Consider the following 27,330-nt stretch of genomic DNA (forward strand, 5'->3'; position numbering starts at 1 on the left):
TTTAGGAAAGAAATAATTGTGATAGCTAATGGTAATACTGCTAAAACTTAGTTATGGCATTTAACCATCTGTTATTTGCCCTTCTTACAGGTGTTGTTTATGTCTATTCTGTTTTTGATTAATTAGCTACTTTTGTGCATTTGTAAACAGAAGGATGGCTGTCTCTTCCTGATGCTACATAAACAAAGAATTAGATTAAGAGGAAAAACTGAATTGAGAGTTGAAAAAAGGTTGATTTACTTTGTTAGGATATGACAAGCCAGACATTATTTTCTGTGCAATAATTGAAACCTTATTTGCTTTTCTTTTTCTTTTCTTGCACAGTTTTAAAACTGTCTATGTAGCACAGCCTACGGCACATGGGGTAATTAAGTGGTCTCTTTATCACTTGTTTACTAGGCAAAAACTCAAAAAGGATAGTAACCATTGTCAGATAACCAATAATACCATAAACACAGGTCACAAGTTTATTAAGGGAAACAATTGGGCCCAAATTTTTTCAGTTGTCTACTTTTTTTTGATTGTTTTATTATTTTCTTAGCTTTTAGCCACAGTGAATGATAAATCTCCTAAAGACCAGGGCCAACATATTTCAACATTTAAAAATAAAAATCATGTACATCTAATGGGAAAATATTCCCAGCTGTAGACTCAAGGAAGACTGAAGATAAAAAGATGCCCAGAGCCCTGTCCAGTTTTGCTCAGTGGTTAGAGCATTGGACTGTGCACAGGGTTGTGGGTTCGATTCCCAGTCAAGGTGTGGGTGGAGGCGACCAATCACATCTCTCTCTCTCTCTCTCTCTCTCTCCCTCTCTTCCACTCTCTCTAAAAAAATCAATGGAAAAAATATCCTCAGATGAGGATTAACAACAACAGAAAAAGAGATGCACAGAAGAGGAGAGAAAAATATTAGTGTAAACTGGAGTAAAATAATGTAAGAGATCCAATAGTAAATGTTTATTTGATAACTATATGCTTACTTGGAAATTTTGTAGTTTTAAAATATGTTGGCCTAGGTATAGAGGCTTCTTAACAGATGACAGATGATGACACATTAAGTCACTCCACAGTTTTATATAATTATAGGGTAGAAATGATTGTCTGCTGAATTTTAATGGGTTAAATGTTTATTCCAAGTCCCTTGATGGTACATTGATTATTGAATTTTTGGGGACCAATAATCTAGTTACAGTACCTCTTAATTTTCTCAATTGTTTATTTGCAAGTTAAGTGTAAATGTTGCAAGGTAACTATAGTTTTGGCCATGAATTAGAATAGTCACACGGGATTTACTTAATAGCTTACCTGGATTTTAGTAGAGTGACCTGTATTTCATTTTCATAGCCTACTTTTTAATTCAAGTGGGTTGCATAATGAACTGCATTTGAGTCACACAGCAGGAAACAAACTTGTGCCAAGTATATGGCACAAACTTGGCATACGTATCTTCACTGTTCAAGGAAAGTCAGTTCTGATAAACCAGTCAGTCATTTTATCACTAGTATTTCTCTCTCCTGGTAAGACAGGTCATTCTAGAGGTCCAAGTCCCTCACCTGCAATTAGGAAATCCAAACAGCTATGAAAAGAGGAAGTATTTTAGAAACTCAAAACCTGACCTGAATTCATTTAGCAATGTAAACTACTTTTTGTGAGACTTTTATTTTATTTTATTGATTTTTTAGAGAGGGAGAAGGAGAGAGAAACATTGATTTTTTTGTTTCACTTATTTATGCATTCATTGGTTGATTCTTGTATGTGCCCCTCCTGGAGATCGAACCTATAACCTTGGTGTATTGGGATCACCCATTAACCAACTGAGCTACCTGGCGAGGGCTTTACATGACTTTTGTAGTCTTTATTTATCACTCTTAGTGTGAATATTTATTTGCTTTGCTTCAGAAGTATTTGATAATGGGGTACTGTTCAAATCTTGCTGGAAGAGTATTATAATATATATATATATATATATATATATATATATCCTGTTTTCTTTATAATATATATATATATATATATATATATATATATATCCTGTTTTCTTTATAAAATCTAAAAGATGCTGAATTCCAAAACATATTGGTCCTTAAGTGTACCTTTTCTTTGATCTGAAATCTCTCAGTGAATATATCTCAATGTTGAGTCATCCTTTTCTTTCTGCAACTTCCCAGGTACATTCATGATTATTGCATCACTATTTCAAGTATTAAAGGAAAAATTCTGCTCTTATCCTCTTTGTTGTTAGCACATGGTAGAGGCTGAATGGCTTGCTGGAAAGAGCCCTAGCTATAGAGTTAAAGAGATCTAGAATCAAATCCTGGTTGGGCTGCTCACAAGCTGTGAGACCTTGGTTAAGTTATTGAACACTTATGAGCATTCTATTTGTTTTTTTTTATAAGATTTTGATGCTGATACCTACTTCCTTTTTTGTCTCAGTCTCAAAAAAGCATGATTCCTGATGAGATGGAGTATGATCAATATCTTTACACTATTAGATTCCATTGCTAGTTCTTTCTTTGCAATATAGATGCCTAAAATGCTAATTTTATACTTAGCAATTATAAAATTAATTTTTGCCTTTTTTTTTTTTGCGCCGGGTTTCAAGATACCTAGGCTGTGAGTTTAGGTACAAGTAACTATAAAAGTAAAACCAACAAAACTGGTATTGCAATTACTATTAGGCAGGGTAAAATAGTTGTTTAAAATGTACTGTGGCAGCAGTAGGGTTATGAAAATGTGAAAATGATGTCAATGAATACTTTGAAAAGCTATTGGGTTGCATTATTAGAAATGATTTTATGACAAAATTTTGGACATAGTCTATAATTGGGGACAGAGGGAGGTTGCCCCTGTATTTTCAAATTCTCCATCAATATCTATAATGCATATTATGTAATTTGTAATTGTATATAACACTTTATGTATTTTATATTAAGTAATATTCCTTGTTTTGAGTTTTTACTTTGCCAGAATTATTCTTTTGTGCATAGTGTTATTATTATTATTATTTAAAAAATATATCTTTATTATTGATTTCAGAGAGGAAGGGAGAGGGAGAGAGATAGCAACATCAATGATGAGAAAGTATCATTGATTGGCTGCCTCCTGCACACCCCTTACTGGGGATCGAGCCCACAACCCAGGCATGTGCCCTTGACCGGAATCGAACTCGGGACTCCAGGCTGATGCTCTATCCACTGAGCCAAACCAGCTAGGGGTATTTATTATTAATTGAGGTTATCATTAGATGATCCATCACCATTGAGAGGGTTTTGTTTCACAGGCTGTTACATGTACATGCCTTTTTTTCCATTTAAAATTTCTCATTATATTCAGGGTCCTTCAGTGAGAACATTAGGCAACACTTGGTGTGTGAAAATATGTGGTTACCATGGGGGTTAGGAGCTCATGAAGGTCTGTTTGACCTCTTCTTTATTGCAGGTAATTTATTCTAATAACATTAAAGTTGCTTCCCAGAAGAGAGTTTATCCTTTGAAAGGTGTCTTTATAATTCCTTAATGCCACTAGTCTGAAAAGTAAGCCTTTTTTTAGACATATTTTACTCTCCTGATTATTTAGCCCATATTATCTTTTAACAACAACAATGTATCATTTGTTGTGCACTTACTATATAGCTGGCACATGATCTCATTTGATTCTCAAAACCTTTCTTTGTGGTAGTATTATCAATTAGGATAAACACTAACAGAGAGAGAAGAATTAAATACCCCCAAACAATGGCTTAAGTCAAATGGTTTATTTTCCTTTCCTGTTCAGATATAGAAGTAGTCAGTCCAGGGCTGTTAAGACATGTTGGCAGGAGCTCAGTCTCTTTCTTTTGTTAAAAAAAAATAAAAAAAAATATATTTTATTGATTTCAGAGAGGAAGGGAGAGGAAGAGAGAGATAGCAACATCACTGATGAGAGAGAATCATTGATCGGCTGCCTCCTGCACGCTCCACACTGGGGATAAAGCCCGCAACTCAGGCATGTGCCGTGACCGGAATGGAACTGTGACCTCTAGGTTTATAGGTCAACACTTAACCACTGAGTCATGCCGGCTGGGCTCTTTCTGTCTTCTACCTCTGGCAAATGTAGCTTCCATTCCCAAAGTGACTTCATGGACAAAGGATGCTGTTAGAACTCCTGTCATCATGTCCATGTTCCAGCTGTAGGAAGAGGGGTGAAGGGGTCACACCCCCTTTCTTTAAGACTCTCCCGGAAAGTAGCACGTGCCATTTTCATATGTATCCCAGAGCTATACCACATACCTACTTGTAAGAGAGATTCTTTTTCAGACATTTGTGTGTCTCGCTAAAAATTAAGAGTTTATGCTAAGGAAGAAGGGGGAATTGGTATTGAGATACAGACAGCAGTCTTGGCAACACTTGAGCTATTATTGTTCCCATCTCACAAATGGAAAAATTGGATCATAGAGAAGTTAAATTGACTAACAGCTGGTAGAGCCAAGATTCAAACCCAGATCTATCACACTTCAGAGCCCTTAAGCACTACTTTGAAGTGCTTTTACCTTACAACAGTTATTTGACTTTTTTCTGTCTCCTCAACTAAATTTGTATCGATCTATGGAAACAATGAGTCCTTTATTTTACCAAGCATTCTTGGCAAAGAACATGGTACTGGTATCAACTTGTGCAATGAAGCCTTTAGTTCTGCTGACCTTTTGGATAGGTGGATTCACAGAATTTAGTGGCGGGTTTAGAAACCCTCTTGGCTGACAGATGAAAGTCTTATTTTCAGTCTTCTATTTGTTCAGAGTTGCAACAGGTTGAAACTTCATTAAAATATGCTTTGCTATTCTATTGATGGCTTAGATGTAAAGCAATATAATAAAAAAACAAGGTTCTCAAAAGGGTTAATAAGAATAAATAGGAAAAAGTTATATACCGTAGGAAAATCACAGCATTATTATGATTTTTTTCTCCAAAGATATATTTTTAAGTTAATGACAGCACATCTTAGAATAAACCAAGCCATACTACTTCTATAATTATTTGAAAATTATTATTAAATTTAGATGGTTTTTCTGTGATTCTCTAATATCTTACTTGAGAAAAAAAATCTAAATCCTAGAACACAGTATGAACTAGGCTTGCCTTCTTTCTTTCCTTTTCAGAAAGCTTAAATTTAAAAAAAAAAATATTTTACTGGTCAGTAGTATTTTTCATTTTTATTTTTATTTTTAAAAATTTTATTGTTTAAAGTATTACAAATAGTAGTACATATGTCTCCTTTTTTCCCCCATTGACCTTCCCGGGGCCTCCCCTACTCTCCCCGCCCCCCTACACATGCCCTCACCCTCCCCTTCCCCCCGTAGTATTTAAAAAAATATATATATTTTATTGATTTCTTACAGAGAGGAAGGGAGAGGAATAGAGAGTTAGAAACATCGATCAGCTGCTTCCTGCACACTCCCTACTGGGTATGTGCCTGCAACCAAGGTACATGCCCTTGACCAGAATCAAACCTGGGACCCTTGAGTCTGCAGGCCGATGCTCTGTCCATTGAACCAAAGTGGTTAGGGCTTAAATATATTTTTATTGATTTCAGAGAGGAAGGGAGAGGGAGAGAGGATAGAAACATCAATGATGAGAATCACTGACCAGTAAAATATTTTTATCTCTCTCTCCCTCTCCCTTCCTCTCTGAAATCAATAAAAATATATTTTAAAAAAATGATGAGAGGAGCTGTGCAAAAGGTATGAGACTACCACAATTTCCTTGGACCAATCAAGACTGATTTTTCTGGGACTGGAGAGGGATCTATCCTCCCTTCGATGATGTTTTTAAGGGTAAACAAATAGGGCATTTTGTTAGCAAGGAAAAAGCAGTGTAAAGCAAACAAAATTTTTATTGCACATTTTTGTTTTCAGAGAAATTATACTAAAAAGAAAAATTCAATATAAATCACCACCCACAAGTTTAGATATGATGTTTAGTCTCTGATCTAAAATCCATTCATTCTTTTTTTAAAAGTATCTATCTATCTATCTATCTATCTATCTATCTATCTATCTATCTATCTATCTATCTATCTTTCAGAGAGGAAGGGAGAGGGAGAGAGAGATAGAAACATCAATGATGAGAGAGAATCATTGATTGACTGCCTCCTGCACACCCCACATTGGGGATTGAGCCCCCAACTCGGGCATGTGCCCTTGATTGGAATCAAACTGGGACCCTTCAGTGTGCAAGCCATTGCTCTATCCACTGAGCCAAACCGGTTAGAGCCATTCATTCTTTATTCTTTCAAAAGATATCCTTAGACCACTTATTACATGTCAGCCACTGTTCTCAATACTAAGGTTAGAGAGGTGAACAAGACAGACATTTATCTGCATTAGGGATGCTTTCAGCAACAAGTAACACAATAGGCACTAAAAAGTGGCCTAGCCTTGTCCGGGTAGCTCAGTTGCTTAGACTATTGTCTAATGTGCCAAAGTTGAGGGTTTGATCCCTGGTCAGGGTACACATAAGAATTAACCAAGGAAAGCATACATATGTGGCAAAACAAATCTCTCTCTCTAAAAACCAATAAATAAATAAAAAATTTTAAAAAGTCGCTTAAACCCCTGGGACATGTAATGTTTACCTAACAGAAATTTATGACAGGCAGTCCATTGTCCAGCCCTCTAAAATGTTACCAAGGATACAGGTTCCTTTTTGTCTGTGTTCTTAGAATGCAGGCTTTTTTCTTTATTCTTGTCTCCTCATTGTGTCATGGTTGCCATAGCTCCAAACATCTCATCTGCTTTTAAATCAGAATGAAATGGCCAAGGAAGCTCTTTTCTTATTCTTGTCCTTTTTACAAACACAGAAAAACTCTCAGAAGCCCCCCCAGCAGATTTTTCTTGAAATCTCATTGGCAGAACTGTGCCCTCAACAGGAAAGGAGTTTGGGAAAATAATTATCTCACAAAGTATTATAGGTTGTACACATTGCTACCCTAATGAAATTGAGATTCTATTCATAAGGGGAGACATGGATGATGGGTAGTAAATTCCATAGTCCTTTCTTCATGGAATTAATTCTCTAGCCGCTTCATGGAAAGATAGAGATAAATCAGGAGTATTTTTTTTAATGCTAGTCTTTGAAATTATGTCCAAGGAATTTGTATACTAAGAAGTCCTTATTTGTCTGTTTTTGCACATTCAGCTAGAAGGCTATTTGCTTTTAAATTTGTCATGAATTGGGGATTGGGATCTGTAGGACTTTGCTTGGGTTAATCTTGTGAATCTAAGATGTTGTACAGAAGGATGGAAATGAAGAACCAGACGCTTGTGGTAAGTATTAGCTAATATTTTCTCCTGGGGTAAAAAGTGCCATGAGCAGAGCATGATTTTCTTATAACACCAACCACACCTTATTGCCATCATCTGCTTATTTGTCTAGCTGCTCCACTAAATAATTATCTTCTTGGGGGAATAAACTGTGTGTTACTTATTTCTGTATTCATAACCCTGAGGATGGTGTCTGGCACATAGTAGGTATTCAATGAAGGTTGGAGGTTGGAAATTACCTTTCAGGGAGTAAAATGTGGATAGGAAAGTTCAAATATTAGACATTAAGGAGTTAAAACTGGAAGTGTTTAAAAATGAAAAGTAGTCAAACAGAAACAAGTTAGGTGGTAACTGGAACTTAGGAGGATTAATTTGTCTCTCTCTGTCTCTCTCTCTGTCTCTCTCTTTTTTTGTTCTCCTCTGGGAGGTACAGTTGAGGTCATGTGGTGTTTATCCAAATTGCTTGGGTCTACATGGCACAGAAGTGAGGCTAAAGTGCAAATGAGGTGGAACTCAGAAACAGCCTGTCAAAACAAGCATGATTTAGAGCAGTTGCCGCATATATTGTATTATTTTTACATCGTGGAAAGCAGCAATGAAGGACTTCATTGTGGTCACAAGCTACCTTTATTATGTTAGATAAGTGAATTCAAGTAGGTTTTCTAGAAGTTCTAAGCTGTTTGTTGCTTTCTTTGTTTAAAAAATTGAAAAATAAAAGTTCTCCAATATTAATTTTAACATTTGCTTTATTAGATTGCTATTGCATTACACGTTTATATTTCGTTGTCGATATTGCTTAATTATAATCCTCACACATCCCTGCTTTGAAAAGTCGGTGGAACTTGCCTTAAAGAGCAAGGCTTTGTGTCCTGCCTCCACACAAGGCAGGCGTCAGTGTGACAGGGAGGCAGAGCCCGTGCCGGACCGGGCCTGTCCCAGGTCTGACTAATCCTGGGCCTTGGCAAGTCAGTTAACTTATCTCTGCTTGGATTCTACATCTGTAAAATAGAGATGTGTGGGAATGTGATTTTTCATTATTTCTCCTAGCTCTAAAATTTTATAGCAATAATCTATTAAATGCCTATGTTTTAGGAGCTAAAGAGGGTGAAGGGTTAACATTTACCCTACAATCAGGTTTATCACCTCATCCTTTGTAGTAAAACTTTCATCTTACAAGTCATTATATTGTACATTTAAGAAAATATGGTAGCTGTATAAAATAGGAAAAAATGAAAGGTATAATTCACATTTGGTATTTTTTTGAATGCCTATTTCTACAAATATCCAACATGCATATATATGCATCATTGGAATCATACTGCATATGAATTGTGTATCTTCCTTTTTCTCACTTAATTCTATGTTGTATTTTTCTATCTTATTAAAAATCTTTTAAAATAACTTTCTTTCTTAAAATGTTTATGTTGTTAAATGCAACACAAATACAAAGAACTGCATAAATGATTATAAGGCAAACATTCTTGCAGCCACCACCACTCCCAGTCACCCCAGAAACACTCTTCTAACATAACTCTTTCCCTCCCCATTGAAATCTATAGCCCTAATAAATTTTATGGTAATCATTTCCTTATTTTTTCCTTATATTTTTGTCAACCACTATGCATCCCTAAATATTATCATTTAGTGTTGTCTAAAAATATAATTTTAATGGACATTAATTGTTCCATCATGTAAAGTTACATTAGTAGATGCAAGTACAGCTTATTGGATTATTTACTTTCATTCTTTTTTAAAAATACTATCTTTTTTAAAAGTATTTTTAAATTGATTTTAGAGAAAGAGAAAGGGAGGGAGGGAGAGAGAGAAAGAGAGAGAGAGAAACATCGATCAGCTGCCTTCTGTACGCCCCCTACTGGGAATGGAGCCTGAAACCCAGGAATGTGGGTTGACCGGGAATTGAACGACAACCTCTTGGTGCATGGGACGATGCTCAACCAACTGAGCCACACTGGTCAGGGCTATTTTCATTCTTGAGAGCTTATTGCTCTATTTTATTTTTTGAATAGATATCTGTTCACAAAATGCAAAAGTTCAAAGGTTTAAAAGGAATGCAGCGAAAAGCCTTGCTTTATTTCTGTCCTCTAGTCATCTTGCTATTTCTATCACCAGTTTTTAGGAAGTTGATGTGGAGGGCCTATGAATGGTATTGTTATGTTTTCAGTTTGACTGTCCTAAAATAATCTAACACAATTTAGGAGGTCTAGGAATTGGAGATGACAAAAATGGTCTCATATAAAAATTGTCTCTGGATATATTATTAGATTCTAGTAGAAACTGTGTGCCTGGTCATGGATCCTCAGGTGACCACACTAGAGCTGCCCATCATGACACAATGAGTGGTAAGTTTGGGTGAATGTATCAGCAGACTTGTGATAGAAATGAAACATTGGGATCCAACCTGAATATGTGCAGAAGGCATGAATAAATTACACATACATGTATCTCAAACTCTCACGTCACCTGCCACTGTTGCACCAATGCCCCTCACTCAACTTACTATACACCTAGGGCCTCAGGTGGGGGTGGTGAGTGTGGAGAGAGTGGGTGGTCTCCTATGACCAAGTGATGGAAGGAGAGACAACTTAAACCTAGCTTTCACACAAATGCTCACAATACATTAGTGGAAAATGGATTGCCACCACATGACAGCCCCACCCAGGGATGGAAAGACAGTCTTGAAAGAAAATCCTCCCGGTAGGCAGTGTTATGAGTAGTGCAGATGGTCATTGACTTTGTATGGATATGCTGGGACTCTGGGGCAGTCAGGAACGGCTTAGTGTTTATGCCAAGGGCCTGGCAGAGGTAAAGCGGAAAGATTGTCTTGGTAAAGGCATCACTGACTTGGCTCTCCCACCCTTTTTTTCTCACTCTTCTGTTCCCTCACCCCTGCTGCCTTAAGATTGCTGGGATACTAACTAGGTAGTAGGACATGAGCTTTGCCTTAGCTTTGAAGGGAACCAACCTCTTAGGACAGGTCAGTGAATCCTTTATGGGCCATTTAGACTCCCAGACTAAGTTATGCATGCTCTGCCCAAGCAATGGCATATGTCAGTGATAGCCCAAACTATTCTTATGGCTGTTTCCATTATTTGAGAAAGAAAATGAAGAGATGCTTGTCCAAATTATTTCTGATAACTTTCAAGAATACGCCTTCTCTGAAAATATTTATAACTTAACCATTTATAAAATAACTGAGCTAGCATTCAGAGATAGAGAACTTTCTAATAACAGACTGGATAAGAAAATTGTCTCATCAACAAATTAAACAGTTACTTTAATTCTCCTTACCTGAGAAAAATAAATACGTAACAAAACATTTCATTTTTTTTCCCCTTAAAGCTACCCAACAGATTGAATTGGACTATTTCTCAATACTGTCAACTATCAAAAACCTGAGCAAAGAACATAAGTACTTTTAAAGCATTTCTCTCACTGAGCTCCTTGATGAGTCTGAAGCTGTGAAACAGCTGGTAACTGTTCTCCTTCGTTTAGCACATTTGGCACATCTTCTTTCTAAGGACTTCCAAGACACCTGTGTCCCATAAAAATAAAGAATGACAGGATTTCATTACCAAAGAGATAGAGAAAAACATAGAAACATCACTGGCATTTCTTGACAATGCTTGGTTGGGTGGTGGGGGAGATATTGATAAGGTGGAAAAAGCAAGTTACCAGCAGAAACAAGGAAACACTAGGGAGAGTCAAATGTGGGATGAGGTGAACATTCTGGATCCTATAGAACAGCGAAGAGGAGTAGGAAGGCCATGTCATGTTCATGGTGATGACTGGCCAGTTTGGGAGAGAAATGAATCACAGTGGATCTTATCATTTTAGGTGACATCATTTATACCTTTCACTATGACTCAACAGAATGTGTGACAAACAACTTTCTCATCAAATCAGCTGATTGCGTCACCACCAGCAATGGGGAGAAACTCAGGTAAAATACTGATTTTGTTAATATACAGAGCTTCCATCATGCTGAACTCAGCTTGAATAAAATCCACTTAGCACTTCCTGTATTTCAGACTGAGGTTGTCAAGAAAATGATAAAGAGCTCCCTGGGTTTTTAGAACGGCTGTAAATAATTATTTTTATTTAAGCATGCATTGAAAATAGGTATGCACATATACAAAAAATGGTTAAGAATGGTATATTTGTTATCTGTAATTTGTGACTGCCCAGCGTTCATTTCCCCTTCTTAACAACACCACATTTTTTAAAGGAACTATAATTGTATTATTATTATTATTATTATTATTAGCAGCAGCAGTAGTAGCGGTATTAATAGTAGTAGCATTAGCATCATTATTTTGGACTCAGCCTGATGGACTTTTATTCCAGGGTCCCCGTACTTTCTTAATCAAAGTTTGAGAATACAGTTGAAACTAGGTCAATCAAACATTTATTCCCTGGAATTTAAATCTTGGGCAGAGATTAGAGACAGAGAAAATAATAGGAATTCATTTAATCCAGGGGCTAGGTCCTGGATTTTTGCCACCATGTCACCATTCCCATCATCCCTGGATCTTGCACCACTGGCCTCACTGAGGCTCTGCACATTCTCAAGTCTAATTGTCCAGCCTTGCTGCCAGATAATGAGGTCTGATATCTTTCAGAAGTTTCCTTTGTATAAATTAACTAGAGCCTGTTTCTGTTGTTTGCATCTGTAAAACTCTGACTCATTCAGAAGGTGTACCTTACCAATTAGGCAGGTTAAAGAAAACTTGACTTTATTGTTCTAAGTTAACTAGTATGAAACCATAGCCAAAAGTAATGGCATTCTCAATTATTTAAACACTTTAAAAAAAAACCTGCAGAAAATATTTATTAATAATAAATACAAACATTTTATAGAGAAAAATCCAGACTGAAAAAATTAAGTAATATTGAACAACAACAACAACAACAGAACAAAACAGAAAAGACACCAGGAAGGTGTTTTTAATAATTATCTTATGACAAAAATATGAAATAGATGACAATAGGTTTTAAAAAATATCCAATATTGAATGGTTAATTAATTAACAGATGAGAGCATAGGTCTTATTCTAACTGGAATTATTTCTTCATTACTACTTGTTTTTTTATTATTTAAGCCCCACAGAAATATTCTGGCTAGATTTGTATTACTAAGTGCAGAGGTGTAAAATTTCAGGCCTATTGAACTTGATTTGACTCAAATTCTCCCAGGAATGAGGATCATATAATGAGTTTATTAATATGGGACTTAATAGAATACAAAGTTCAGGATTATTTATTTTTCACTTTGATGGTTCAGCAACATTGATGACTTTGTGTGGGAAGAAGGTCTTGATATATCATATTTAGAAAGTGAAGGCCTGATTGTCAGTTCTATCTGTATCATTATTCTATAGGGTCAAATGGGAGTTCCATTGGCAAATATGTTCTCCCATGCAGTGGGCTATAGGATCATCAGGTGTAATCCTTATCAATAGACTTAATATATCATAATACCTTTCCTTTTTTTCATGCATTTTTTGACAATGAAGATGAAGGCTTATTTGTATCCCATGTCTGAATTTCATTCTCACAGAAATTATGTAAAATGGAATAGAATGAGTCATAGGATATCAAATATCATAATCTTTATTACAAAAAGACTTGAGAATTATTGCCCTAACAGCTGTCCAGTCGGCATAAAAAAAAACTGGATGAATTTTGATGTGACAATTATACCTTGATTTAACTCTCTGCTTTTTCTCAAAAGAGCCAACACTTCTATCCAGCCATACAAAATCTACTTTGCCTGTTGTTTCAGTCTCAAAATAGTTGCCACAGTTCCATCCATCAATTCTACATTGAAAGTAAGAAGAGAGAAGGGGTGGTGACAGTAAGCTCTCATCTCTAGTTTTATTTATTTTTTTTAAAATTCTCACCAGAGGGTATGTTTTTTGATTTTAGAGAGAGAGAAAGAGAAACATTGATGTGAGAGAGAAACATTGATCGGTTCCTCCCGTACAGCCCCACGCAGAGATCCAGCCTGCAACCCTTTTGGGGCATGGGATGATACTCCAACCACCTGAGCCACTTTCTTTCAAAAAAACAAAGCTTACAGAAGCCTTCTATCATATTTCTGCTTATGTTCTCATTTGCCAGAATACAGAATATAGTCTCACACCCATCCTAAACCAAATCACCGGTGAAGGTGACTAGCATTAAACTATGATTGGCTAAAACCAACTGTTATTTATCTCAGGGATGGGAAAGAGGAAAAAGGGGAAGTTCCATACCATAAAGGTATCCGTGCTGATTTCCAAAACAAATGAATAATTGGAGAGAAGAAAGGGAGAATGTTATTCTGCATGGAGTGATATTTTTCCACCATTTGCCGAGCTGGTTCCTTCTCATTCCTTTTTAAAAATTATTTATTTATTTTTAAATTGATTTTGGGAGACGAGAAAGAGAGAGAGAGAGAGAGAGAGAGAGAGAGAGATAGAGAGAGAGATCAGTTGTCTTCTGTTTGGTATATGAAACAGCACTCTAACAAACTGAGCCACACTGGCCAGGGCTCCTTCTCATTCTTTAGGTCTCTCTTTGAATGCCATCTTTTCAAACAGGCCTTTTCTAATCATATAATATGAAGTAGATCCCCTGATTATTATTATTATTTATTATTATTTTCAATTATATTTGTATTGATTTCAGAGAGGAAGGGAGAGAGAACTGAGAATCATTGATTGGCTGCCTCCTGCATGTCCCCTACTGGGGATCAAGCTCACAACCCAGCCATGTGCCTTTGTCCAGAATCGAACCTGGGACCCTTCAGTCTGAAGTCCGATGCTCTATCTGCTGAGCCAAACCTGCTAGGGCTCCCTTGATCATTTTTTATCACAAAAAATACCTATACCATTCTTCTCAGTTCGTAATTATGCATTTTTTGATTTATTTTATTGTTTGTCTCCTCTTTGCCCCTATCACCCCAAAAATGATACCTCTTTGGGGAAGAAGCACTTTAATGGAACTTGTGGTTTGCAGAGCAAAATAAAACCCCTATTCTATTATTGGGGGATACAATTAATAAAGAACTTTACTGATCTACATAATAATAAAGTTGTCTTAAGGCAGAAGGCAGATTAGTTTATTGAAGGGCAAAAATGATTTTTTCCTCAATCTTTGAATCTCAGACAAAATCGGAGATCTGGACTTGTGGGAAGAGAAATGATAATGCTATCACAGGTGGGGGGTTAATCCCTAGAGGAGGACAAGATAAGATAGCTAAATTTTGAGTTATTACTATTTGCCAGACATGATTTACTTACTTCTCACAAGTTTATCAATTAGAGATTCTTCTTCTTCCCATTTTACAGACTCCAGCTGCAACACAGCTGCTGAGCAGTAGAACTGGGAGGGCTGGTACAGCACTCTGGCTTTTATACAAATTCCTGAAGTTCTCTTTCCAATGGGAGGTCACACATGCCCACACATTGATGTGAAAATTATCATAGTTCAAATGCTTAAAGTAAAATTCTGTGCATTGCATTGTGGATCATATACATGCCATGGACAGATCACTGACTAAGCTTGTGAATCAGAACTGATTTACCTTCGGGTGTGGCACAAAGCATCCCAGAAACAATGTGTGCATAAAGATTTGCTTGACGTTTACACATTAAAAAAAAAATTCCCTGAAGAATATAGGAAGTGGGGAAGAAACTCTAGAGATGTTATATTTCATGTAATTTTTTGTTAAAACATGTGGTTTTGGTAGGAGCTGATAATAAATGAATGAATTATTAATATAAACTCAGTATGAACTCAGATAAGTACCAAATGACTGTTTGGTATACTGCTGCTATCTGGTTTGCTTTGTACATCACGCCACACTACAATCTTCCCAGAGTTGCTCAATCCAAAAGCACTTTTCACTGTTGGGAAGAGTTTCCTTAAAATCTCCCCGATTCATGCCTGTTTCCTTTCATTTCCTGCCGACGTGACCTCTTGTGAATTAGCAGTTATCTCACAGCCGGAGCAGTGGGAGGGGAAGGAACCACATTACTCCACTGTCGTGCACTTTTTAACTATCATGTCCACTGTCATTGATGAGACTACAAGCTTTGGGGATTTGGGTTTCAATAATTTCTGCAACTAACTGTGATTGAGTGCCTACTACTTGCCAGGCATTCAGTAGGTAAACAGAGAAGAAGACTAACCCCCCTGTGCCCTCGCCCCCATTCTCTCTCCTCCACTGCCGTTCTCCCTCCGCACTCCCCCCCCCCCCCCCCCCCCCCCCCCGTTATGTTCCAGTAGGAGCAAATAGAAAATAAGCAGAACTACAGATAAGCCAGTGGGGGTGGGGAATGTTTGGGTATTCTGTTGCCAAAGACAATAGAGGATGAGATAAAGAGTGATCCGGTGGGGTGACTGGAGTTTGTGCAGCCAGGTAGAGAAGGCGGCTCTGACTGGTTTTCCTTTATTCTGGAATCTACCTGACAAGATCAGGCTTTGAACTGCTTGTAGATCTATCTTATTAGAAGGGAGACCACTGGATAGTCCCTAAAACTCTGAGTCTCAGTTTTCCCTCTACAACTAAGAAACATAAAAACATTCTAGAACTGTGAAGAACAACGAAACAGCTTGTCAAATAACTGTATATGTGAAGAGAGTTACCACATTCAGCCATTGAATTTAGAATGTACATTAATTATCTCACTAAACGTAATTCTCACAAAATATAAATGGCGATACAAATGGCTGTTGTTGTTCCTTTATTATTATCAAACTCCATCCCCCCAACCCCCAGACCAGTCTTCTGTGGTCCTCCTTTCCTAAGATGCCTTCCTGGGAATGTTCTGAAGGTGACAAGCTGAATGTGGAAAAAAGTGAGCACAGTTGCTCACTTTCCCTCTGTACTTTTCCCATTCCAACTTTCTGTGTTAGGCAATGCTATAACTGTCTAACAACCCAATCAAGATTCTTATTGCCATCCTTGAATCATTGTTCTTTTTTACTCTTAACGCCCATGTGGATGTTCAAAGTACTCTTGGAGCCTGTATACCCAATGGCAGAATGAAACCACACGAGTTCTTCCTTTGTTTTTTATTGATTTCAGAGAGGAAGGGAGAGAGATAGATAGAAATATCAATGATGAGAGAGAATCATTGATTGGCTACCTCCTGCAGGTCCCCTACTGGGGAGGGGGGTGGGTGCGGAACTGAGCCCGCAACTCGAGCATGTGCCTTTGACCAGAATTGAACCTGGGACCCTTTAGTTCACAGGCTGACGCTCTAGCCACTGAGCAAACTGGCTAGGGCCTGCATGAGTTCTTGACACAACACTTCCTGCCTGGGTGGTGTTAAGTTATTTACCTGTGTTTCATCCAAGAAGTGGGATCATAATAGTTCCTACCTTGTAGGATTGTTGTGATAAAGAGTAAAGGGTTTAGTACCTCAAAAGCACTTCAAATGTAAGTACTTCATAAATATTGCTTACTTTATAACCTACTTTCTGACTCTATCCCTTCCTTCTTATCTATTTTATCCAGGCCTTTGCTATCTCACTTAAGCTATTGCCACTCCTTTGTGTATAGCCATTCCACAGAGCCATATGCAAAATTGTCTTAATTGCCTATAAGTCCTTCATTCATTCACTCCACACATATTTATAAAGCACTTACTATGTATGTGTCATCAGCTGCTATGGCACATTCCTAAAATAGAAAACATAGTCTGCCATTGGTGATGTCAGAATCCAGCTGAGAAAGAATTCGTATACATGCAAAATGCTGAACAATAATATGCATTAAGTAGCTTTATAAATTAAAACAGGAGGGGTCACAAGGCATTACCTGTGCGATTCCCACTTAGCACTCTTGCATACAATCTTTCATTCTACAGCTTTAATAATTTACATTCATGTTTTCAGGTGTATGCAGTATTTATTCAATTTTTTCTTTGATGATCCTTATACTAATCCTCTCATTAGATTGAAGTACATTTGAGAAGAGGGAACAGACCTGCAGCAGAGCTGTAAGTGAATAGGTTGGGATGAGGGGGGTGGTGGGGGGGGGGTGGGGGGTGGGGGAAGGGAAGAACTCCTGCTCTGCTACTTACTAACCAAGAAGTTGGGAAAGTTGCTCAGCTTTTTTGCACCTTATTTCCTCTTTATAGATGGGATAAAATGGTACTTTTGGGGTTAATATGAAGATTAACTGATATAATCCATGTAAATCCTTAATGCAAAGTCTGGCATTTGTAAGTGCTCAATAAACATAAGCTGTAATCATAATTGCTTTTTATAGAGAAAATCAGTGTAATCTATAGGGTGTGTAGTACAGCATTTTATAGATAGTAGACAATGAATTATCTTTGTCATTATGTAAAGTACAGACAATGAGATCCCTCTCCCCCCACTCTCAGAAGCTCAAAATACATGATATTTTAATATTTATGAAAACAAGACATGAAAACTTATAAAATAGGGATTATTGATATTGAAACCAGTAGTCAATATTCTCCTAGCAAGTATCTTGTTTCAGAAAATTCTACTCATATTATCTAATTTAGTAGAATGTCAAGTATATATTACCAGACTTTAGTTGAAATAAACAAACTGATCAGATTCTATAGAATGTAAAAGCAAGGTAAAAGTTTTTGCCTATAACACACCTTTTCTTTAGAAGTGGAGCAGCATGATTTATAAATTCTCAAATGCTATTTCTTTTTAGAAATTGGATGGTGGGCCTTTCACTAATTGGTGAGATGCCAATTCTAAAATACCTTTAAATGTGGATCTACAATTAAAATTAGAAATTGAACCACCTATACATATGTTCTCGATAGGTCCCACTATTTCTCTTTACTTTTTTATTCTTTTACTTCTCTATTGCTCCCATGTATACAGGGTGTCCCCAAAAATGTAGACATTTTAGCATCTGTTAATGCAATTTTGAAAATGAAATGTCTTTTAATAAACACTGCCTTTAGAATTATTCAAAGTGTGTGTGTGCATTTTTTTGGGAATGAATATATATATATATATATATATATATATATATATATATATAACTTACTCTATGGAGCAACATATATATTGCTTACTCTACATCTTTTACATTGAGGCTTAGTGAGTATACAGGACTTGTAATGATAAATTGTTGTAGGTTGCTGCTTTGGGGTAAATATAAGGATCCAAGGAACCGTAGAGACGATTCCTTCTCTCTTCCTGCTCCAAGGGAGACTGAGGTCCAATGACTCACCTTTTCCTTTGTTGAAAATTAAATCTGCCTCTGAAAAGCAATTTTGCTTTTATAAAGTCATAGTTTATAGAATGTCAGAAATCATTCCCCAGGGGCCACTTGAAAATGAATCATCAAAGATACCCAAGTCAGAAAGGGCGATCATTCATGGGGCTTAGGCCCATGACTTTGCTTTGCAAGAAACGGAGAGCAGGAAGAGATAGCTGGGGACCCATGTCCTCGTACAGCCAAGGTCAAGGGGGGAGTCTCCCCCTCCAGGCTGGAGTTACCATCCTCCAGGGAGACCAGAAATCCAATGTACACAATGACTCAGTATCACAGGGATGGCCTGAACATTTCCACACCTGGATTAAATAGCAGAAATCAAGTTATCAGACTGAAAACCTGGAGAGTCCTAGAGAGGTGCCAACCCCAAACTTCCAGGGTTGAAATAGAAGGAACATTTTCCCCATCCAACCTGAAGAGTGGGGAAGAAGAAAAGGGTTTTGTAGTCTGACTCAGACTGCTGATTGCATGTTACAAAACTTGGCTAAGAAATCTATGCTCTGCAAAATCATTGCTTTATTCACTTTTGCCTTTTCTTTACTTCCCTTTAGTTTTATAAGGAAAACACTTTTTATTTTAAGCCCACAGGGAGTCTTTGTGACCTCATTCTCCTGAGAGTCATTTCTGTTGAAGCAACTAACCAAAGCAGATATGCAGAGGAAAATAATGTGATGACAAAATATGCCCATTTTCTGATCAGACCTAGAAGTGCTGAATGAGGGATTTGGGGAGAGGAAAGAGGAAACCATAAGACATTAGAGAAATGTCAATTAAAAGCACCAAGGGTGTTCACTTGTATAAACATTAACCCGAAACGGAATATTCTGAATATGTGATGTTCAAAGCCAAATCAGCACTTCAGGCAAAAATGACATTTCTTTCTTAGCTTCATGAGCTAAAAAAATCCTAAAGGCCATGTACCTTCAAACACCTTTAAAAACTGCAATCATTTCTCAGAAGTACTCAGCCTGAAGTGCGATTTTATAGTTGTATTTAGATACAAAACTCAAGCCATTACACCTGTGTGTTTGCTGAACTTTTTATAGATGTAGATTTACTGGGCAACCATTGATATTGTCTTCTGTGAGTACACACTGTTCTGTGCCTGGGAAAGGTTTGCTGCCTCTATGCGCTTGCTTAAATGTCAAGGCAACTCCTCCTACCTCAGTGGGGCCGTGTGCAAACCCACTTGCCTTAATAAAGAAGCAAAGTCTAGGAGAACAGAGGTAGGATAGTAAAAGGTCCTTTTGTGCACGAACCCTGCCAGAGAACTCTGTCTGCCTTGATGCTGAGCTCACTCAGAGCTTTGAACATGTAACACCGGTTAATCATACAATTGCTGGGAGATGCAAAGTCACTGTATAATTAGTGAGTTTTTTCAAAGGAATTAGCATGTAGTTGCTATGAACAACATGTTCTATTTTGTGGAAACTATGCAATTAGCTTGTCCCAGGTTAATAAATTAAATGTAGCATAAGCTCGTATAACAGCTGCTTGGAGGGCGGGGCTGGCTGGCAATGCATTTACTGAGATTACTTTGAACTTGTTAGCCTTTATACTCAATGTAGAGATAGGTGTGTCCTGCTTTAGGGAAGTTATTCTCACTCCCACCTTTACTAAAAAGATACTGAGGAAGTTTGAACATGCTTGGATAGGGGAGAGAAGGTGTGAAATAAGGAGGAAAAAGTAGTGACAATGATGCTAAATCATTGGACACTAACTTGGAGTTGAAATAGAATGGCAATAAAATATATATAAATCTATACTGGGGGTCCATACTGGCACGTGATACATGCAGATATTCCGCTTATAGGCAATTTATCAGGAATACATTGATTGCCATTAAGAAAACATGCCCAGGAAGTCTTGATTATTTATGATAGATTAAAAGACGCATTAACTCCTCTGTCTTCTGCCCATTCAGATTTAGTGACAATAATTAACTTAGATTTGTTTGAAAAAGAGGAAAGAGTCCTCGAGGGTTTGTGAGGGTTCTGAAGGAGTTTACTGAGCCCCTTTGGATCGCTTTTAGAATTTAGCTTTGGTGTTTTTGAAGGAAATTCCTAGTGTCTCCCAGCTTAGGTAAGAATTGCTAGAACTGCAGGGCTGGCTTCCTAGTGCCAGTCCTGAAATGGATCTAGGACGTCTGGGGTCTTGGTGAACTTCCAGCTTCCAGCGAGGGGCACTCCTTCAGTATGTTAATGTCAGAGAAGAGGGAGGTCCCCTCTGTCAGGTGACAAAGAACTCTGGTTGGGGTGTGGTTAAAAGTCAGGCTCAGTGACGGGAAGGAAGGGTTTTCTTTCCCTGTGTCTTTTGCTTGACTGGAAATCATAAGGTTGACTTGCTCCATTCACTTTTGGAGCTGGTGCCACACATTCTTATTCTGGAACTGCCCCTCCTTCTGAGCTTTTCTGCAGTTGCCAATCCACATGAGTACCAGTGACAACAGACGGGAAGGAGGTATGATTGTTATCTCCCTGGAAGCGAGACAGAGGCATATGCTCTTCAGGCACCGGTGAATCAGTGAAGTCGGCAACTGTGCAAAGACTTCAAACCGAGTATTTTACTTTTGATCGAACCTTCTGCATGTGGGCTGGAATATGGTTTTCTTCCTGTGTAAACAAGTACATTCAATAGACTAACGTGTCATTTCATGGTTTTTCACTGAAGTAACACCCCATGGCCAGTCTAACAACAAAAAGGAGTGTAGGCCTGATGGCATTTTCTTGATTATTTTTGTATTTTAAAAGTAAAATATAGACTTAATTAGTTTTTGAATAAGAAGAAATCTTATTCTTGGCTACTTAGACATACTCATAGCAGAACCATCAATTATATAAATATGGCAAATAATACTTTTATATTTTTAGCAGAATGTAGTTATTGAATATATTACATGCAAAATTAATTTTGTGGAGCAAGAATATTAATTTAGGTTAGTTAAACTATTCTGTGAATTGATTTTTATAATCCTTTATTCCTGAATATGTTATATTTTAAAAATGATCCAAAGGTGTGCATTTTTGTTTAGTACTATATCGACACTATTTTAATGATTCTTAGTAAAAAAATATATGATTGTACCCATTCTGGTATCTGCTACATTTATTTGCTATCTTCTTTAAGTTCAAAATTGAAAGAGAAAATTCATCTTCAATAAAAGTTTCTGTTATCAACATAAAGATAAAAATTATTTCATCTGTTCAAAATTTGTTAAGATTTAACGGTCTTCGAATTTGTTCTGACACTTTATTTCCTTTCTTTATTGCAGAAGTCTTTTTGAATCATGAAGAGGGGAATCCATACTCCAAGTCACATATATTCTCCTATTTCTCTAGACGTTATTTAGAAAAGAAAGAGGTAGTGAACTTACTGGTCAGAGAAGACGAAAGGAGATGAGTTTCCCTTTATAGTAAAAGCTAAAAAGATAGCTGGGTAAAGAGGTGCTGGCAGGGCTGTCTGCTCATCAAGCGAGGAACAGGGCTCTGAGGAGCCTGGGAATGGAGTGGACAGGCCCGGATTCTGCCTCTTAGTTCTGGCAGCAACTGGGAAATTACCTAACAGCCCTGACCCACCCTTTTCTCACTTGCAAAAGTAGGATAGTCCTTTACTCATAAAGTAGCTATGAGAATTCAACTAAATGATATAGTGTATCTAGAACACTTGGTAAATATGATCATCATTTTTGATAAAAGGTGTGCATTATCCATATCAAGCTTCTAGACCCTTCCCTGAGAAAAACTATTCTCTGCTTAGGTTATCTGTGACTGTGAGTTTATCCTGTTAGAAAAGCAGTTGGATGTTTTTAATATGGAAAAGATGTCTCCATGCACAGTTTGGTTAGCTAATCAGAAAATTTAAAGATTATGAGTATTTAGAGTTTATGAGTCAATGTCTTCAAAGCCGTAGATTAAAAACCAAAAGTGTCCCTCAAGCCTTTCTATCTTCTTCAACACAGAGAACTGCTGCACATGCTCTAAGTGACTGTCTCAGGTATTCAAAGTCAAGCAGCAGAAACATCATAAAAACATATCATACCCTCTTAAGGCACAGGGACATAATTATAAAAATTATATAATTGTTACTTATATAATACTTGCTTTTATTTATCCCTTCTTTGATTGGGATCATGTCTTAATCACTTTTATATACTAACAATATATATTTAGTGGGTTATCAATATCAATATTCTTGCTGAGTAAAATAAATGAGTGAATAAATAAGTAAATGAGTACAGAAATGAATATTACCCTTTAAGGCTGCCCTTGGATATGTTTTCTGTTAACAGAAACCAAACTACTTGCCTCCATGACTTAGTGACTAATGAGAACAGCTTTCTCCTGTCTGCGCTGATGCCAGGAAAAACTGTGTTTTATTTATTCAAACCTGTGTAACCTTTTTCTCATTGTCTGACAACCTACCAACCTGCTGAGGAGTGCTAGTAATTACAAAACATCACTCTTCAGTATAGTGATGGCTTTTAACTGTATTTTGAGGAGTAGGAGGTTTTGAGGATGTTCAGAGGCCAACATGGACCAAAATCTAACTCAAGGAAGTGCAGAGAAGGGGGCATCACTTCATTCCTTTGAGGGAGTACGTCTGCTTTGATCCGTTTTATATGATAAGGCTCCAGGTAAGATTCTGCCTGGGCTATAGGATACTCCATTTAAAAAGTCTGAAGCCTGAGTTCTTGATGATACAAAGTATTAAAAAGGAAGATTTACCCTCTGAAGTCCAGGAAAGAAGACAGGCTTGAGTTCTCCTAACGCCCAGGCTACCCTGTGAGTCATGAAAGGAAGACATATAAAAAGGGAGTGTTGAGCGATGAATCTCACATTTCTGGAGGCCTCCCGAGCAACGAGCATGGGTAGCTTTGTTTAAAGATATTTGTAAAGCTGCTCCACGCAGAGAGCAAATTTGCTTATTCTCCACGATAAGAAAGGTAGTTTTCCTCCTGCCTTGGAGGTAGTCCAGGGTAATAAAGATAGCATCTCCCTCTGAGTCAGAAGGCAGATTTGTTTTCTGATCAGGATATAAAGATAATGTCGCTCTCTGTAGGGGTGGATGAACAGGTTTCCTAGTAGTTCCCCTTTAATAGCTTGGTGTTTTCCTAAACTGGAGGTTCCCTGCTGTGACACAGGGCATGCAGTGCCTACCTGGGCCTACTTCTGCATTGCTGCCATGGGACTTGAGGGGCAAGAGGAACCACTGTGAACACGGAGCTCATGCTGTTTTTAGTGCCAAGTGTAATAAACAGTTCAAATCCATTTGGGCTAATTGTCTCCGTACTGGCTGCATCTATGGAAGTTTGGCAAACTGACCTAGCAGCTGCAATGGTGGCTGCTGTTCAGGATCTGCTTGGCTGCTTGACAGGTAGGTCCTTCACCTCTTTTTTTTTTTTTCCAAATACATTTTTATTGATTTCAGAGAGGAAGGGAGAGGGAGACAGAGAGATAGAAACATCACTGATGAGAGAGAATCATCTCTTGGCTGCCTCCTGCACACCCCCTACTGGGGATCAAGCCCGAAATCTGGACATGTGCTCTTGACTGTAATCGAACCCGGGACCCTTCAGCCCACAGGCTGATGCTCTAGCCACTGAGCCAAATCAGCTGGGGCAACTTCCACTCTTTCCTATGCTTTTTACTTTATAGTAGAGGCCCTAGTCATGTGATAGACTTTAGTAAGAGTATTCATAATAACATTTGGTTATGCATCATGACATTTATGCCCTGTATACACTATGTTTGAAGCAAAACTAATATTTGTCTTCCCTCTATCTTAAAGAGTATTTTAAAAAATCTATTCCCCAAAGTAAATATTTTGGATGTGAAATTCTGATCAACTAAAAACAATGCTCCTGATGTTTTACTACACATATGAATCACCCGGAGAGTTTGGTACAAAAGCAGATTACTGGATCCCATCCCCAGGGAATCACATTGAATGGCTCTGGAGAGCCAAGCTATCTTCTAATAATAAGACCCCAGGTGATTCTCTCTTGCTGGAAAAGGTCACACTGTAAGAAACAAGATCTCAGAAGACATAATAGTGTCCTTTTAAGTAAAAAGAAAAAGTGGGGGTAACATCCACAATTTCCTTCAAACTCTGAAGGTTTGATTGGTGAGGCAGGTAGGGAGGAGCAAAGTGTCCACATTGTGATACACTGACTCAGCACTTCACCCCTAATTCAATTCCAAAATACTGAAACCACTTCAGGGGTTCCTTTGTAAAGGCCTCACTATTTCCCTCCCAACAATAATAGCAGGTGTTACTGACGTAACTGGCCCAGAAGTTATTCACCCTGGGGCCAACTCATTCTTCAGTATAACTTCTTGGACAGTAAATCTTTTTTAAAAAAATTAAATCAGTTTTTATTTTAAAATTATAGTTAACATACAATATTTTATTAGTTTCAGGTGTACACCCCAGTGATTAGATATTATATAACTTACTAAGTGATCATCCTGATAACTCTCATACTCATCTGACAGCATACATAGTTAGTGAAGTATTAATGACTATATTTCCTATGCTGTGTTTTCCATCCCCATGACTATTCTGTAACAACCAATTTTTACTTCTTAATCCCTTCACCTTTTGCACCCATTCCCCCAACATCCCTTCCATCTGGCAACCATCACAATGTTCTCTGTATCTATTAATCTGTTTCTGTTCTGATTCTTTGTTTATTTTGTGTGTTTTTTAAAGATTTATTTATTGATAGATATGTATTTATTGCCATTTTATTGTTCATATTTTTGATGATTTTTTTCCCTCCGTCTTCTTAAAGATGCTTTCTACTTATGTTGGGCTTGGAGGTGGCCCAGGAGAGGCCAAGGTGCATACCAAGGCCTGTTGCTGCTAGTACTGGGCCTGGGGCCACTTAGAGAGAGCAACTGGGCATGATGAGGCCAAATGCTGCTTGTTTGAGAGATTTTAGGAAAGTGAAGCATGAGCCAAGACAGGCAATTTGTATGAAAAAGCTACTGGAAACAGCTTGGGTGATTCCGAAAGGAGGGTGGGGTGAGGCCTCAGGGAATCACCAGGGTGGGGTGAACAGTGTTAGCCAGGTTGATGGAAACTCAGATATGGGCACGTACCTGCTGGCTTTGTGGGGGAAGGGCTCATCGAAGGAGCAATGACTTCTGCAGAACTTCTGTCTGGGAGCCCAGCCAGTGTGGCTCAATGGCTGAACATCAACCCATGAACCAGGAAGTCACGGTTTGATTCCTGGTCAGGACACATGCCCGAGTTGTGGGCTCGATCCCCAGTGTAGGGCATGCAAGAGGCAGCTGATCAATGATTCTCTTTTATCATTGATGTTTCTATCTCTCTTTCCCTCTTCTTTCCTCTCTCTGAAATCAATATAAACAAAAACAAATACAAAAATAACTTTTGTCTGAGAAAAAGCTGCCCTTTCAGCTCTTGTCTTGATGCCAGATAATTCATTTCTGCCTCATAGGTCCCTGGTGCCTTTTGAGCCGTGATCGCAGCACTGGAGCTCAGAATGAGTGAGTGCAAGTAAGTCTGTGTGGACCCTTTAAGATGAACTTCCTGGGACTCAGGCATAACACCCCCTGGTTTTTATAGCCAGAAATTATGGGGACTTCTTTCCCAGCACTGGGACCCTGGGTTGTGATGCCTGGTGTGGGGCTGGGACCCATCACTCTTCATAGGGGCTGAGATAGCCCTCCCAATTTTTATCCATAACTTGAGTGTGGGACCAGTCCCTTCCACGTCTCTGCCCCTCCTACTAGTCTTGATGTGGTTTCTTCTTTAAATCCCTACTTGTAGGACTTATATTCAGCTAGATTTCAGGAGGTTCTGAATGATGGCTGTTTTGTAGTTTAGTTGTAATTTTAAAGCAGTTGTGGGAGGAAGTCTTCTTTTAATATGTGCCTTGGTGCAGAGTGAAGATTTTCAGTGCCAGTTTGAAGATAGACTAAGCCTGTCCACCTGCCAAAAGACTGAAAGTACTCCCGTAAGGCTTCCTAGTTCCTTTGTTATGTTCTGTCAACTAGCTTTCACATCAGGGCAGCCTTCTGGAATTTTCTATGTGGGCTGATGCTCATTTATTTTACAGTAGATTTGTAGTGCATGAACTAATTTTAACATCTATTTTGTTATTAATCCTATTTTGTGTTAACTCTGGTTGTGTGTTATGGGCTAACTGTGGCCCCCCACCCCAATTCATATGTTGAAGCCCTAACCCCTAGTACCTGAGAATGTGACTGTATTTGGAGATAAAGACTTTAAAGGGGCAATTAATTTAAAATGAAGCAATTCGGTTGGGCCCTCATCCAATATCCTGGTGTTATAGGCAGAGGAAATTGGACACAGACATATCAGGAGACCATGTGAAGACAGGGAGAAGACAGACATCTACAAGCCAAGGAGAGAGGCAATCCTGTGTACACCCCGATCCCTGTCTTTTAATCTTCAGAACTGTGAGAAAATAAATTTCTGTTGTTTAAGCCACCAGTTTGTGGTACTTTGTTGTAGCTGCCCTAACAAATGAGTACACTGAGGTTTTCTTTTAATGGCCTCTCAAGGCAGGTCCTCCTATATTAGAATAAGTTTGCTTGTATTCCTTCTTCTAGCATTAGAGGGCATTTTTAGTGGGTCAAACCTTAGACAGCACCAGTTGATAATTAAGATCCTTGTTTTATTCTGCTCATTAAGTCCTTTTGGATAGTACCTAAGAATCTCAGGCTTAAGCAACAGTATTACTAATTGTCTCAGTGGG

The 27,330-nt window shown here is 38.0% G+C and overlaps 1 long non-coding RNA gene across 1 annotated transcript; it reads left to right on the forward strand.

Annotated features, from left to right (window-relative positions):
- The first annotated feature begins 23,853 nt into the window (after nt 1-23,853).
- On the forward strand, nt 23,854-27,020 carry LOC139013162 (uncharacterized). The gene is made up of 3 exons (XR_011471940.1): nt 23,854-23,954; nt 26,047-26,105; nt 26,905-27,020. It is a non-coding gene; the product is annotated as an uncharacterized lncRNA (long non-coding RNA).
- The last annotated feature ends 310 nt before the right edge of the window (nt 27,021-27,330 follow it).

The sequence above is a fragment of the Myotis yumanensis genome, unplaced genomic scaffold (genome assembly GCF_028538775.1).
Source record: "Myotis yumanensis isolate MYYU_CA2020_CCGP unplaced genomic scaffold, mMyoYum1.0.hap1 SCAF_6, whole genome shotgun sequence".
Classification (NCBI taxonomy): Eukaryota; Metazoa; Chordata; class Mammalia; order Chiroptera; family Vespertilionidae; genus Myotis; species Myotis yumanensis.